This window comes from Anomaloglossus baeobatrachus, chromosome 1, assembly GCF_048569485.1.
Source record: "Anomaloglossus baeobatrachus isolate aAnoBae1 chromosome 1, aAnoBae1.hap1, whole genome shotgun sequence".
NCBI classification, from domain to species: Eukaryota; Metazoa; Chordata; class Amphibia; order Anura; family Aromobatidae; genus Anomaloglossus; species Anomaloglossus baeobatrachus.
In genome coordinates, this window is record NC_134353.1 from 617,341,781 (window position 1) to 617,358,438 (window position 16,658).

The following is a 16,658-nucleotide window of genomic DNA, read 5'->3' on the forward strand; positions in this document are numbered from 1 at the left end:
AGGACCTATCGTTACATCAAAATAGCCATGTGACCAGTCACGTGGCTATTATCTCATTGGCTACAGACTGGTCACATGACTATGACGCGTCATGTAGGACCTGCGAGTGCATCTCTCCGGTACACAGAGCACATTTGTGTATCGCCGTGTACCGGCGACATGCTCTAGCACACGGTCGACTCCCCGTTCCGTTAGGGACCGGCTGACACAGCCGGTCATTAACGGAGATCACTGTTGCCATAGCAACGCAGTTAGCGGTGACGTCACCGCTAACCGCGGCTCCGGGAGCACCGTTGCTATGGTAACGCGTCTGTCAGCATTACCGCTGTTACCGCTAGCAGCACTGATCACTCACGGAGTGAAGGCTGCACGCTGCTTCTCGTGCAGCTTTCACAGAGTGAATGCTCCACGGAAAGCAGTGTCTTCCTCCATGCAGCAGTGATGGAGCAGAGCTGCATTTGTTGAACGAGAAAGACAGAAGAGCAGGATCGTGGAGGGCTGACAGGGGGTATTAAAGATGGAGTCTCTAATGTGTCTGTGTATTTATTTCTATTAAAGTATTTTTTCTCTGTGTGGTGTCTTTTTTTTAACCCTTTATTGGAGATTCTTAATGGCCGGGTCAAACGTGCCTGACATTAAGAATCTCTGACTTAATACTGGCTAGTAAAACAAAGCCAGTATTAACTCATGATTACCCAACAAGCCACCCGGCTCCAGGGCTGTTGGAAGAGTTGGATACAACGCCAGATGATGGCGCTTCAATGAGCGCGCCATTTTCTGGGATGGCTGCGGACTGAAATTCGCAGCAGAGGCGCCCAGAAACCTCGGGCTAACCTGTGCTGCGGATTCCAATCCCCAGCTGCCTAGTTGTACCTGGCTGGACACAAAAATGGGGCGAAGCCCACGTCATTTGTTTTTTAATTATTTCATCAAATAAGTGAAAGAATTAAAAAAAACAGGCTTCCCTATATTTTTGGTTCCCAACCGGGTACAAATAGGCAACTGGGGGTTGGATGCAGCCCATGGCTGCCTGCTGTACCTGGCTAGCATACAAAAATATGGCGAAGCTCACGTCATTTTTTTGGTGGGCAAAAAACTTCTGCATACAGTCCTGGATGGAGTATGCTGAGTCTTCTAGTTCTGCAGCTGCTGTCTGCTCTTCTCCATACAGACAGACAGCAGCTGCAGAACTACAAGGCTCAGCATACTCCATCCAGGACTGTATGCAGAAGTTTTTTGCCCCGTGAAAAAAGTATGTGGGCTTCGCCATATTTTTGCATGCTAGCCAGGTACAGCAGGCAGGTACGGCTGCCCCCGACCCCCAGTTGCCTATTTGTACCCAGCTGGGAACCAAAAATAAAGGGAAGCCCTTTTTTTATTATTTCATGAATTTCATGAAATAATTAGAAAACAAATGACGTAGGCTTCGCCCCATTTTTGTGTCCAGCCAGGTACAACTAGGCAGCTGGGGATTGGAATCCGCAGCACAGGTTGGCCTGAGCTTTCTGGGCCCCACTGCTGCGAATTGCAGTCTGCAGCCACCTCAGAAAATGGCATTTTCATAGAAGCGCCATCTTCTGGCGCTGTATCCAACTCTTCCAGCACCTGCCTTCTATACCTGGCTAGCATACAAAAATACGGCGAAGCTCACGTCCTTTTTTTGTAGTTTTTTGGCAAAAAAAATAAAAAATGCTTCCCTGGATTTTCCATTGCTAGTGAAGGTAACACCAAGCAGTGGGGGTTAGCAGCCAGTAGCTGATTGGATTACCCTTAGCTAGCAATACAAAAAATGCAGCGGGAGCCCATATATATTTTTTTTAATTATTTATTTAAATAACTAAAAACAAAATGGGCTTCCCTGTATTTTGATTGCTGGACATCACAGTGCTGTAAAAATAAATCTTTAAAAAATGACGTAGCGCTCCGCGGTATTTTTGATTCTCAGCGCAGATAAAGCAGACAGCTATGGGTTGCAGCCCTATCTGCCTGCCGTTACCTTGGTTGGCAATCAAAATACAGGGAAGCCCATTAATTTTTTCTATTTAAAAAATAGTTGAAAAAAAAATGACGTTGGGTCCCCCCATTTTTGATAGCCAGCTAGGGTAGAGCAGACGGCTGTAGCCTGAAAACCACAGCTGGCAGCTTTACCGTGGTTGGGGATCTAATGTGGAGGTCCCCACAGGCTCTTTTTTATAATTATTTTATAAATATTAATAATTACACAATAAAAGTAGGGTCCCCCCCAAATTGGATCACCAGCCAAGGTAAAGAGGACAGCTGTGGTCTGGTATTCTCAGGGTGGGAAGGTCCATAGTTATTGGGCCTTCACAGCTTAAAAATAGCAGGCCGCAGGCACCCCAGACGTGGCGCATCCACTAGATGCGCCAATCCTGGCGCTTCACCCCAGCAAATCCCGTGCCCTGGTGCAGTGGCAAACGGGGTAATAAGTCGGGTTGATACTAGCTGTAAAGTCACCTGAGATCAAGCCCAGCAGTTTGTGATGTCATGGCGTCTATTAGATACCCAACATCATAAACTGTCAGTACTAACAAAAAAAAAAAATCGACAAAAGAAATTTATTTGAAAAAACAGTCCTCAAAACATTTCCTCTTTCACCAATTTATTGTAAGAAAAAAAATAAAGGGGTCCCACGACAACTCTGGACCGTCTAGAATATGGGGGGAAGACACTCAGGGAACGTATCCCCCATTTTCTAGGAGTGCGGACCCTTCATGTGAGGAGTGTGGGTGCAATGAATCTGCACTCACTCTCCCCGGGTCCATAGCAGCAGAGTCCATGTCGTAATGGTTGCTACCAAAGCTGCAATGCCCTGCTCATGAGGTTAGGGCATGCCTAATCAGGAAAACTACTGTAGAGGAAGCTCTTCTCACTGGTATATAGGTGCTCAGAGGTAATAATAGATAAAATTAGTGAGTAACCTCGGCACTCTAAATCTCCCAGACTAAGTCAGTAAGTCACAATGGATGCAAAATCACTCTTTATTGGTCCGTATTAAGAAAAAAAATGTTTTCATAAGCATATATGTTTTTGTCCAAAACAAGTTACAAATGACGTTTTGGCCTGAGCCTTCGTCAGATTGGACTTATCTGCATGTAATCATGAAGAATGACAATAATCAGTATCACATAAGAGTGAGAGAACAATAAAATAAACTCGAACAATGTAGAGGTACAATTGGGATGCAGCAAAAAAATTGCAACACAGCAAGAAATGAAACACATGATACAAATGTCATAATACAGTACAAGGACAATATAGTAGTGACAAATATGGGGTCAGAGTAGGCTTAGACAGCTCTGGTACGAAAGAGATGTCAATCATAAAGTAACATGTGCAGTAGGTGTAGAGCTACACTATGCATGGCAGAGCTAATGGGTAGACCGACCATAGAAAAAGAACGGAGAAAAAGTGGAGCAAAAGTGGAGAAAAAGTGGAGAAAAAGTGGAGAAAAAATGGAGAAAAAGTGGAGAAAAAGTGGGGAAAAAATGGAGAAAAAGTGGAGAAAAAATGGAGAAAAAGTGGAGAAAAAGTGGAGAAGAAGTGGAGAAAAAGTGGAGAAAAAATGTAGAAAAAGTGGAGAAAAAATGGAGAAAAAGTGGAGAAAAGGAGGAGAAAAAGTGGAGAAGAAGTGGAGAAGAAGTGGAGAAGAAGTGGAGAAAAAATGTAGAAAAAGTGGAGAAAAAATGGAGAAAAAGTGGAGAAAAGGTGGAGAAAAAGTGGAGAAAAAATGGAGAAAAAGTGGAGAAAAAGTGGAGAAAAAGTGGAGAAAAGGTGGAGAAAAAGTGGAGAAAAAATGGAGAAAAAGTGGAGAAAAAGTGGAGAAAAAATGTAGAAAAAGTGGAGAAAAAGTGGAGAAAAAATGTAGAAAAAGTGGAAAAAAAATGGAGAAAAAGTGGAGAAAAGGTGGAGAAAAAGTGGAGAAGAAGTGGAGAAGAAGTGGAGAAGAAGTGGAGAAAAAGTGGAGAAGAAGTGGAGAAGAAGTGGAGAAAAAGTGGATAAAAGTGGAGAAAAAGTGGAGAAAAAAATGAGGAAAAAGTGGAGAAAAAGTGGAGAAAAGTGGAGAAAAAGTGGAGAAAAAATGGAGAAAAAGTGGAGAAAAAATGGAGAAAAAATGTAGAAAAAGTGGAGAAAAAGTGGAGGAAAAAATGGAGAAAAAGTGGAGAAAAAGTGGAGAAAAAATGGAGAAAAAGTGGAGAAAAAGTGGAGAAAAAGTGGAGAAAAAGTGGAGAAAAAATGTAGAAAAAGTGGAGAAGAAGTGGAGAAGAAGTGTTTGTTCATGCCAGATGGGAGATAAATAATTTTTTACCGGCGCTGTCATTTACTGTAACGTGATCATCGGTGTACGGTGTATACCTGTGATCACGTGAGCGGGGACCGGAAAAACCGTCCTGAATCATGATCTCCAGGGTCTCAGCTAACCCTGAAACCCTGGAGATTTTCTGACGCCGGGAGGCATTATTCACTTATTTCTGCCTGCTGTTTATAAACGGCAGATCAGAATAAGGCTACATTAACACGACCGGTACATTTTTGCGGTCTGCAAAAAACAGTCTGTTTTTTTTCACGGGTGCATCCGTGTGGCATCCGTTTCCGTTCCGTAGACGGTCCGTATGTCATCTGTTTGTCATCCGTGTGTCTTCCGTTTTTTTTGTGTACTGCAAAAAAACTGAAGGAGGGTAAATGCATAAATTTACCCAGGATCCATAGCTTCATCCTACATGAGGCGGTCACATGTTCACTCCAGTGCCATTTTCTACTGCTTTTCACAGCGTAGAGCGCTCTGGTGATTTTCTTGTGCTTGTGCACTTCATATCAGTCTTTTCTGTCATTATAATGGCAGAAAGACACATAATGTCCCACTCTCCTGCATTTTGTAATTTTGCACCCTTTGGTGCCTTTCATGTGGCACTAAGGGGTGCTTAGCTTTGTATTTAGCCAAAAAAATGAAAAAAAAAATGACGTAGGGTTCCCCCTAGTTTTGTAGCCAGCTAGGGTAAAGCAGACGGCTGCAGCCTGCAGACCACAGCTGGCAACCTCACCTTGGCTGGTAATCCAAAACTGAGGGCACCCCACGCTGTTATTTTAAATTAAATAAATAATTAAAAAAAAAAAACACGTAGGGGTCCTCCCAAAATTGGATCACCAGCCATGGTAAAGCAGACAGCTGGGGTCTGATATTCTCAGACTAGGGAGGTCCATGGTTATTGGACTCTCCCCAGCCTAAAAATAGCAGGCCGCAGCCGCCCCAGAAGTGGCGCATCCATTAGATGTGCCAATCCTGGTGCTTCGCCCCAGCTCATCCCGCGCCCTGGTGCGGTGGCAAACGGGGTAATATATGGGGTTAATACCAGATGTGTAATGTCACCTGGCATCAAGCCCTGGGGTTGGTGAGGTCAGGCGTCTATCAGATACCCGACATCACCAACCCAGTCAGTAATAAAAAAAAATAGACGACAAACACATTTTTATTTGAAAAAACACTCCCCAAAACATTCCCTCTTTAACCAATTTATTAGAAAGAAAAACAAATCCAGGTCTGGTGTAATCCAAGGGGTTGCCATGACGATCCACACTGTCCCAGTCAATGAAGAGCAGAATGCTCCCCATTGGCTGGGAGAGCAATGCAGTGACCTGAGCTAACATCAATGGGTCAGCCCAGGTCACTGCAGGGGATGACAAATGCTGCTGTCAGCGAGGTACATTACCTGCGCTGATCTCCTGCACTGCTGACAGCACCTGTCACTGAGTTCAATGACCGCCGCCTTCACAGCCAAGTATCGCGAGAGGCCCGTGACGTCACCGCTAGTCAGTCTCTGGTCGGAAGCGAGAGAAGGTGATGTGACAAGCGGCGGCCATGGAGGACAGTGACAGCGCTGATTTCGGGATGGCGGGACTTCATCACCGCAGGTAAGCCGAGCGGGGCCATGTGTGCAGAGTGTGTGTGTGTGTGTGTGTATGTATGTATGTATGTGTACATGCCGCGGGCAGGAGGGGGCGGAGCGAGCTGAGCGGGGAAGTGTGGGCTTCCTGCACGTAACTAGGATAAACATCGGGTTACTAACCAAAGTGCTTTGCTTGGATACGCGATGTTTATCTTGGTTACCAGCTTCTGGCAGGCTGCCAGCGATGGCTCCTGCACACTGTAGCTGTAAAAAGCCCTGCTTTTTGCTGCTAGAACCGTTCTCGAACATATCTAGAACTATCGAATTTTAGCAAAAAAGCTTGAGTTCTAGTTCGATCTAGAACAGCCCCAAAATCACTCGAACCGCGAACTGGAGAACCGCGAACCGCGCTCAACTCTACTCACGGACACACGTTCCGTGCGATTTTACGTGTGTGTGCCATCTACCATACACAACATGGGTCTCCGTGTGTACGTGTCTCCGGTACGTGCAAATACGTACCGCACACGTACAAATTAAACGGATGTGTGTTGCGGGTCTATGTCTGTTTTTAAATGATTTTAAATGTGAGTGTTTTTTCACCCCATGTATTTATATTATTCGCACTAATCAAGGTCCATGCCAAGTTATTATTTATTATCCTGAACCCTGGTGCCTTTTGTATCAATTGTTGTTCCAATGTCTTGTTAGGTACTTGTCACAGTGGTTTTCATATTATTCATTGGTGGTGCTGAGGCTCTCTTTTTGAGGTTTTTACTATGGATAAACACATTAGTCAGTCTATAAGAAAACTGAATACATATATAGGCAGCACTGGGCAGAGAATAGAGCTAGAGTGACAGAGGCTTAAGAACTGCTATAGCTCTTCAACCCTATTTGCGTATCACTTCTCAGTGGCACCGGAACATACTGGCCATGGTTTGTTACTTCTGGACTAGTCTCTTTTGAGAGAGCTACATGAACATACAAAATTTCAGGGGGGAAATCCTGCTGACAGATTCACTTGCAACTGAAATGAAAAGACATACATTTTTGTCTTTTGACTTTTAGTCCCGATAGTTGCATTGGAAACCTAGAAAACAGGAAAAAACTATTTGCATTGATCCCAACATATAATTCAAATGCCAAAGTATTAAAATGATTCAAGTATTCAATACATTATAGACTGATGATTAAAATATCATATTGGTATTTTGTCTATACAACATGTACCCAGACTCTTCTACTCTAGTGACTGCTGCTATTCACCATGGCTCAGAACATTTATGCATATTATCTGTGCAAAGATTCACTGAAACCTCTCAGCCATGTTCCTTTTGACTGCAGCAATTCAACCGTGGCTGTTGAGTGTAACTGAGATGGTGCGATCACAGATTTTTATACTAGCATAATCCCCATGAGTGACACTTTTTTTTTCATATATGACATTATTTCAAGTAAAAAATCAATGTCGAGGTACTGTATGCATTAAAAACTATTAGCTTTGCATCACTGAAGAGCCATGTTTGTCTTGTTCATTGTTGGCCATTTTGCCTCTCATCAGATTAAGATTTTGAGATTATGTTACTGTAACAGAACCAGAAACAAAAGGGGGAAATTCAGGTTCTTGCTATGGATCAAATCACTCACCTAAATGACCCCATTTCTTAATCCATGGATACTAGAATAACATGAAGTATTTTGGACATCAAGCATACGGTTTTGATTTCAAAGAGTTCATGTTGCTGATCTGTAATAAACAGGAGACTCTTATTATGCTACTGTATTTGGTTGAAAATAGTATCCCGGTTTTCCGTTGCAAGTCCATCTTATTAATAGTGTTGTATGGATTTTTGCTTAGAAACTTTGAAAGAAGGTAGCCATAATCAGGTCACCAAAAGAATATGGGAGTTCATAAAAAAAAACCAAAGTCATGGCAAAAAACTTTAAATAAGCAGTAATGAAAGGGATAAAAAATCATTACTTCCCTGTATAGATGCAGGTTTCCAAACCTTGCCTGGCCTCGACGCGTTTCCCCTTTCCAATTTAAAGGTTCATCAGGAGGCTGGGGAAAAGGCATAAGGTCATCCATGGATATTTTGTCCTCAGGACTTTATGCCTTCTCCCCAGCCTCTTGATGAACCTTTAAACAGGAAAGGGGAACTGTGTCGAGGCCAGGCAAGGTTTGGAAACTAGCATCTATTCAAGGATGTAATAATTCTTAAACCCTTTCACTACTGCTTATTTAAAGTTTTTTACATCATTTTGTTGTTTTTTTAGGAACTCCTTTCTTCTTTTGGTGATCAGATTATGGATACCTTCTTTGGACAGTGGTAAAACTAAATGCCTACTAAGTGAGTCACAAGTCCCACTGAGGTTCTGACTTGTTTTTGTATTGCTGGGTGCTGGGGTGTGCTTCCTTTAGTCTAACCTCTTTTTATGGGCTACATGCAATTTTTTTGGTGGTCGGAACAAATTTGACTGATATTATTACCCTGCTATTGTTTGGGATATTCTCCTTATTTGGGTTGATCATATCACCGGATTGATTTTCTGTTGGGTGTATCTGTATATACAGTATCTTTACCACGTCTTAATGGCGATTAATGTTTAGGACTATTATCTGCTACATCTGAATTCTATGGCAGAATATCTGTTACCTTTATCAGCAGGGTCAGGAAAAGGGCAAGCCGACTCTGAACAGGGGCACCCTGAAATCTAAGGTGTAAATATCCTCCATAGTCAGGCAGGGGGAAAAAATCTCCCTAGGGATTGTTTTGAGAGTACTCTTTAGCCCTTGTTTATTTGGGCTTTCATCTATTCCTCCTATGATCTCGGGCTACCCTTTAAGCAGGGATAGGAAAAGGGTCAGCTGACATGGAACGGGGGTACCCAAAAACCTAAGGTATCACACCCTCTGTAGTAATGTAGGGGAAGCTTATCCCAAGGGTCTATTAGGGCCCTCTTTTTTAGCCCATCTCTCTCTGTTTTGGATATTGGGTGTCTTGATCTGCTGCTGATTTTTATACATGTTTTGTGTGTTTTTGGGTGTATTTGTGTCATTTTTTTAATTAAAATTTAATAAAGTGTTTTTTATTGGGGTTTGAGATGTTTTTGTAAATTTCATTTTTATCAATTTCTAAATTAAGTTAACTTTTTCAAATGAAAACACAAAGAACCATTTTTTGGCCTAAAGTAATGCACCAAACACACAACCAGCTCATATTATTAGATGAGGGAGAGGGAAATGTCATCTTGTCTTCAAAAAACAAGCTGCCAAATAGCTCCATCAGCAGAAAAACAAAAAAGTTATAGCTCTCAGAAAATAGCAATGGAAAAATAATTATTTTTTTCTATAAAATAATTTCTGTTGTGCAAAAAAAAGCAAAACATAAAAAATATACATCTAATACGAGGGACTGCTGATACGTCTTTGGCTTTACTCAAAGGAACGAGATAGGATGATGAAACTTTACATTCATTCCACATTCTCTGCACTGATATCAACACACTTCATACACACTTCTTTTATTCTAAGTTCTGTAAGCCTAGCAAAAGAAGGAATTTGGTTGTGCCTCAAACTAGGCATCCGTAGTAGCCATGGCATCAGAAATGGTGTGAAATTTAGTACCCTTGAGGTGTTTCTTCAGGTTTGGAAACAGATGATAGTCTTTTGGATTCTTTTGGACAGCTTGCCACACTTTTTGGCCTTCAGAGCTGCCTTCATTTGGTCTAAAAGTTCAATGTAATACCTTGCATTGATGGTGGAACCCTTTTGAAGGTAGTCCACTAGCAGCATGCCCTCTTTATCACAGAACACAGACGCTATCACCTTAGTGGCTGATTTTTGCACCCTGAACTTCTATGGATGAGGAGTACTACTATGCCTCCACTCTTTTGACAGCTCCTAGTTTTCAGGGTCATACAAATAAATCCAGGTCGCATCCATTGTGACCAGTCAATCCAGGAAGTTCTTATCAGTCCGGTAATGCTGACAAATGGACCGGGGAGTTTTCACACGCATGCTGCTCTCATCTGGTGTCAAACATTTGGGGACCCACTTTGCAGATAGTTTCCTCATGTCCAAATGTTCATGTATAATGACACAAACAGGTTCATGGAAAAATCTCCTGATGTATGCTATTGCTTTAGCTAAAATTTGTCGATTCTCCAGTATGTGGTGGTGCTCAGCATCGACGGTCTCCAGAACAACAACCACTCTGGGTCGTTCAGGACGTTCCTCGTTGTTGGTGCTGAAAATCCCTCAATGTCTGCGACATATCACCATGAATATCCTTTGCGGACTTTTCTTGTGAAAACAAGAAATCTATCACTCCCCTGCTCTCAGTTGCTGTGAATATCGTATTGGACTCCGCCATGTTGTTTTCAGGCTTGCGTAGAACACTGTTGCTGTAAGCAACAAACACAAAATTTTGAAAACATATATTAGACACTAAAAGCTTTGATGTGATGTAACATTCATTACTATAGAAACAAAAAAAGATCACAAAGCCAAAGACTGATCAGCAGCCCCTCGTATTGCTGAAATCATACTGACCCAAAGAATAAAGCTTTTACCACACATGGAATGGCATAAAAAAAATCCTGAATTACTGGTTTTCATTTTATTTTTAACTGTTTACTAAAAATTGAAATAGAAAGCGATCAAAAAATAGTATGTGCTCGAAAATGGTACCAATAAAAACATCAACTCGTCCCGCAAAAAAACAAGTACTCATATGACTTTCAACAGCAACACAGAAAAATTATAGCTCTCAAAATATGGCAATGCAGAAACCTTTTTTTGTAAAAAAAAAAGGGTTTCTCGGTGTGTGATAGCAGCAAAACATGAAAAACTAGAAAAAAAATCGGTATTGTCGTAATCATACTAATCTGAAAAATAAAGCTGTCTAATTTCTTATACTACATGGTGAACCTCTTAAAAAATAAATGAAACCAATTCTGGACCTGACCTATATCTAGGAAAATTGTGCGCTCCTAAACCCAAATGCCTCTCCCTTCTGAGCCTCGCAATGTGCCTAAACCGCAGTTAGCGTCCACATGTTTGATATTCAGGAGAAACCACTTTTTTATGGGTGCATATTTCCAGAAGCACAAGCTTGGCAAAATGTATTGGGTGCTACAGTTTATTGGATACTACAATTACATATTTGCATAAATAGTCACTACACCCATATATGAAATCTCAGAGGGGTACAAAGTCTAATAAGGGATTATTGAGGGGGGTTCTGAAAATAGAGTCTACAAACTATTCTTGAAAACTCTGTGCTGGAAAAGTCAAATAGTGCTTCTTCCCTCTGAAGCCCTGCCATGGGGCAAAACATCACTGTACAGCCATAAATGGGGTATTGCCACATTCAGAAGAAATTGTATAACAAATTATGGGGCCCTTTTTAGCCATTTTCCCTTGTGAAAATAAAAATTCTGGGGCTAAATTTTAGTGATAAAAAAATTATTAGCTCTTCAACACAGAATAGAATAAAAATATTTGACACACTTGAGATGTCAATATCCTCACTGATAGAAGAAAGACTCTTATAAAGGGACATTGCTCTTACTCTACCCCTTCAAATGATATACAGTGAAATCTGCGCTCCCAAATCCAAATGCTCCCATCCTTCTGAGCCCCACTGTGCCTAAACCGCAGTAATTGGCCACATGTTTGGCATTATTGTAGCGTGGAGAGTGCATTTAAAGGGTCATTATCATCTCCAAAATGCTATCCCAATATATAGTAGGCATAATAATATTAGCAAATACCTAGTTACATCCACTCATATAGGGACAGTTAGTTACTTAGTTACTCATGGTCATAACCAGAGATATCTAAGCTGCAATGCCCTGCACATGAGGTAAGAGGCATGGCTATATCAGGAAAACTATACTACATTTCTAATTGGAGGTATTTGCTAAAATTATTTATATTACAGCTACTACATATTTGGACAGGATCTTGATGGGAATATCCCTTTAACAATTTACTGGATGTGTGTCAAAAGAAGCACAAGGTAGGCACAATGTGGGGTCCATATTCACCTTTTAACCCTTAGGTAACTGACAAATTTGCAGCTAATTTACCACTAAAATGTTATATTTCCACATTTCAATGATATAAATATTCTAATCTTCTGTGAGGCACCTGTGGGTCCAAAATATTCAATGCACCCGTAGATGAATTCTTTACGCAGTGACATTTCCAATATGGGGTCACTTGTGGGGTTTCTGCTGAACTGGCACCACAGGGGCTCAGCTAATGGAGGCCACAATCTATTCAAATGGAATCTGAATCTGAATTCTAAAAACAAAATTACACTTTTTCCCATCCCAGCCGTGTGCTCAAACAGTAGTCTACGACCACATGTAGGTTGCAAATACGTTCAGAAAAACTGTATAACAAACTTTGTGTTCTATTTACTTCTATCAAACCCTACTGTAAATTGTAAATTTGGTGACAAAACAGTATTTAAGTGGCAAAACAATAATTTTTGTATTCACATCTAAAAGTTATAAAATTTAATGAATCAATTGTAGGATAAAAATGCTCAGTATACCACTAGATGAATTCATCAATGGGTCTAGTTTCCAATATGGGAATCACTTGTGGGGGTTTCTTCTTTTTTTAGCATGTCGGGGGCTCTTCAAATGTAACATTGGGTCCGCGATCTATTTCAGACAAATTCATGCTCCAAAAATCAAACGCTTTTTCCTTTCTGAGCCCTGCCGTATTCACAAACAGCAGTTTTTCACCACATATAGGGTATCATCACATTTGGTAGAAATTGCGTAACAAATTCTGTGGTCCATTTTCGCATAAAATCCATTGTGAAAATAACTAATTTGGCCATAAAACAATAGTTTAGCGGAAAAAACGTAATTTTTGTTGTCACATCCACATTTTAAAAAGTTCTTTAAAGCAGCTATGGGTTTAACTTGCTCAACACCCTCATTAATGAAATCCTTGAAGTTTACAAAATGGGGTCAATTGTGGGTTTTTCTGCTGTTGGTACTTCAGAGGCTCTGCAAATGAGACGTTGTGTCTGTAATCTATTCTACCCAAATATACATTCCAAATACCAAATGTTGCTTTTTTCCTTCCGATTCCTGCTGCTTGTCCAAACAGAACTTTTTGAGCACATGTGGGATATCATCATGTTAAGAAAAAAGTGGGTAACAAACTGTTCCAATTTTCTATGTTACCACTTTGAAAAGGGAAAAATTTGAGGCTAAACCAACACTTTGAGACAAATTGAAAATTTTCAATATAACGACCTACTGCTATCAAATTCTTCCTTTGGGTTCAAAATGCTCACTACACCCCTGGATAAAATCTTGTGGTGTAGTTTCCAAAATGGGGTCACTTATGGGGGGTTTCTATTGTTTATTTACCTTAAGAGGCCGGCAAATGCGACATGATGCCCACAATGTGTTTCAGCTAAATTTGTGTTCCAATATTTAAATGGTGTTTCTCTCCTTCTGAACCTGGCCGTTTTTCCAGTCTGACATTTCTGACCACAGGTGGGATATCAGTGCATGCAGGAGAAATTGAGTTACAAATTCTGAAGTCCATTTTCTCATGAAATCTCTTGTAAATGCAAAAATATTGGTGCTAAAGCAACATTTTTTATTTTGTTCATTCCATTTTGCATTAATTCTTGTGTAGCTTCTGAAGGGTTGAAAATATTTCCTGACAGATTTACCTAGAAAGGTTTGGAATGTGGGTAGCAATAAAGAAATAAACACAAATAATACAAAAATATGGTATTCTTATATGGTTCTGGTAAATGGTCTATTTTGTTAAATACTAAAGAAAGATCCATAAATGTGTTTGACCATCGAAACCTCATTTAAATGTAGTATTAGAGCCTCATAAATGTAGCTGCAACAGAACATTACATTTTTAGCAGAAGAAAAAAAACATCGATGCTCTTTTATACAGAGTGCATGACGTTAAAAAGCAAGTCAAAGTTTCAGGTCACAATTTTTGTTTGAGGAGGGTTTGGCGCCAAGATCCCCCACAGATTGCTGGAATGAACGCCTCTCCTTGGAGTCAAGCAAAGGTTTGTACAGATAGACATTTTCTATGAGGTTTGCACCAATATGATTTGTTATGCTCGCAGAGCAAGCACAGTTTAGTGAGTCCACTGGACCTAAGGTCCAGTTCACTTGCCTGGGGGAGCCAACTGACCCAGATGCCAAGTCTTCTCCTGGCACTGGTAAGCAGCCAGCAGAGCAAAGCCCTAGGGAATCAGCAGTACCCCCTTGTTTTTTGGGAAGTTGGTTTCCGAACCCAAACCTGAATCTTGAACCTCATGTTCACTCATATCTACTCATCTCTGGATGAAGTCATTACTGCAGTCCTGGTGCACAGACTTGATGATTGCTTGCCGGTTATTACTGTGATCTGAGTGCCACAGTGACATGACTGCTCCATTCAGAACATAGTAATAACCGATGACCACTCACCAGGTATGCTTAAGAGGACTGCCAGGTGAATACTCATCAATGGGTGAAATCACTGAGCATCATTTACCACTGAAAACAAGGCACAACTCATAGTTTTTTATGATAGAGACAGAAGCCCACTGCAGTCTCTTATGCCCTTTGGTCGCTATATTTGCGGTATTTAATTGTCATGATCTGATGCACACCACCAATTAAAAAAAATAGTGACTCATTCCCTTTAAAGAGGTTTTCCACTATTAGGATATTGATGACCTATCATTACCTTATGATATTGTAGTTCCCAAAAACCTTTAAGTTATCAAAAATAACATAATACTGTTTATTGCGTATGTCCAAATGTCAGGCTCAGTCCCCTCTGTAAGGAGGATTTTTTTGTAAGTAGTCACTTGGAATGCATGATAAGCATTGGAAATAAAATAGAATACAACATTTATAAGCCACAAAAGAGTTATCACAAGTAATTAGATCTAGGGACAGCTAAATCTCTTATGATATTTACTTTGATACACAGACACGAGCTCACAGGACATTTGCAATCAATACAGGGACTTAATGTGCACACATAAACCAATGTATTGATTTCAAAACCCTTCTGTGTGTTGTGACTACATGAAAATGTGTCTATTAATTTCTTTTTATGACAGTCTTACCGGATCTGGTTAGTATGTGAAGTTTTTGCTTTCTTTTTTTCATAAATGATATGGACCAGATATTAATGAACAACATCTTCTTATGTGTTAACTTTAGTGCACACTTAAAAAAAAGATATCAACTAGATTTTTTTCATTAATTAGGAGAGATAGTGATGCATATTCTTTTTCTCTGGTTTTATTTTCTGTTCATTATTGCTGCAACCATCTTGCATGAGCTGAGATAACAGTGTGGCGCCCTTGACCTGGTCAGGCACCACTGAGTACTGCACCCATGCTGGGGGCAGTGCAACACAGGTAAACCAGAAGGCTGACCGAGGTGTGACTACACAGGCACATAGTAATCAGGTCTCACACATCTACCTTTGATAGGGACCCCTGGGGAATCCAGGAGGGGGCGTAGCCGCCATGTCCACTCAAGGGGTGTGTAGAGAGCCTGGTTGCTAGGTGGCGTAGGCAGGCACAGTGGGGAAGGAGTAGTGAGCCAGTATGGAGTGCAGCTCAGGGAGAGGAGACGTGTGGAGCAGACCCTGAAAGCTGACACAACACTGACAGCGTCCGCGCAGTGACTATCAACGGGGGAGACCGGTCACCTGGTAGTGCTACCCGAAAACCACCCAAGGCTAGAGAGAGCAAAGGGGTGGCTGAGTAAGGGGACTGCTAGGGAGGTACCAGGTCCGTACAAGTGTAGGTTCTCAGAGTAGGGGACCATTCAGTTGTCCTGCTCAACCTGCAGGTGGGGGTACTTCCCACCCTCACCACCACACACAGAGTCCAGAGCCATGTAGCGAAGAGAGGGCCCATAGTTCACAGGAGGCAAGCAGCCGGAGTGACCTGGTTCAGGCTACAAGCAAACGGGCCAAAAGAAGGGGAGAGAGGCATCAGCAACTTCCCTGGGCGACCCCAGCAGGGCGTCAAGTAGGGGTCACCCCAAAACACACAGGGCTAGGAAGGCGAGTTGGTAGTCACCCTCATCAGCCAGCTGGAAGGATACCTGTTTCCAGCCTGGTTCATCTCAGCTACGTCCAGGTTACTCACCCTACCATCAACTGTGAGTAAAAACCCTGAAAGACTGCCTGGATTATGTTTGAGTCACTCTGCGCCTTGTGGTTCCACCCACTCAAAACGGGCCCTGGGCCAGCCCTACTCTCGGGGGGCCACACCATCTAACTGCACCTACCAACAACCCCAGGAATCCCTTGACCTGCAGTGGCGGTCCCCTGACCGCAATACCGAGAGTGGCGTCATGAAAATCCTAAAGAGAAGGTTCCCTACCTGTGACCAGACCATCCCACGTGGAGTCCCTGAAAGTAATGCACCGACACAACACCTGTGGGGCTTCACAACAGCATTTAGGACTGGCTCACATGAGCGTATAATACAGACGAGTGCTATCTGATGTTTTATCATATAGCGCTCAGACCAAAGTTATACTATGGGGCAGTGCAGAGCTGCAATTTTTTTTCTTATGCCAACTCGTCATGAGAAATCAAGCGTAGCATGCTGCAAGTGCCTCTGTAAATCGGATCACACACACACCGATATAAGTCTATGGGTGCGTGATGTGGTCCCAATGTGATATGGTCCCACTTTTTTAGAGACCACATCACATTTGAAGTCA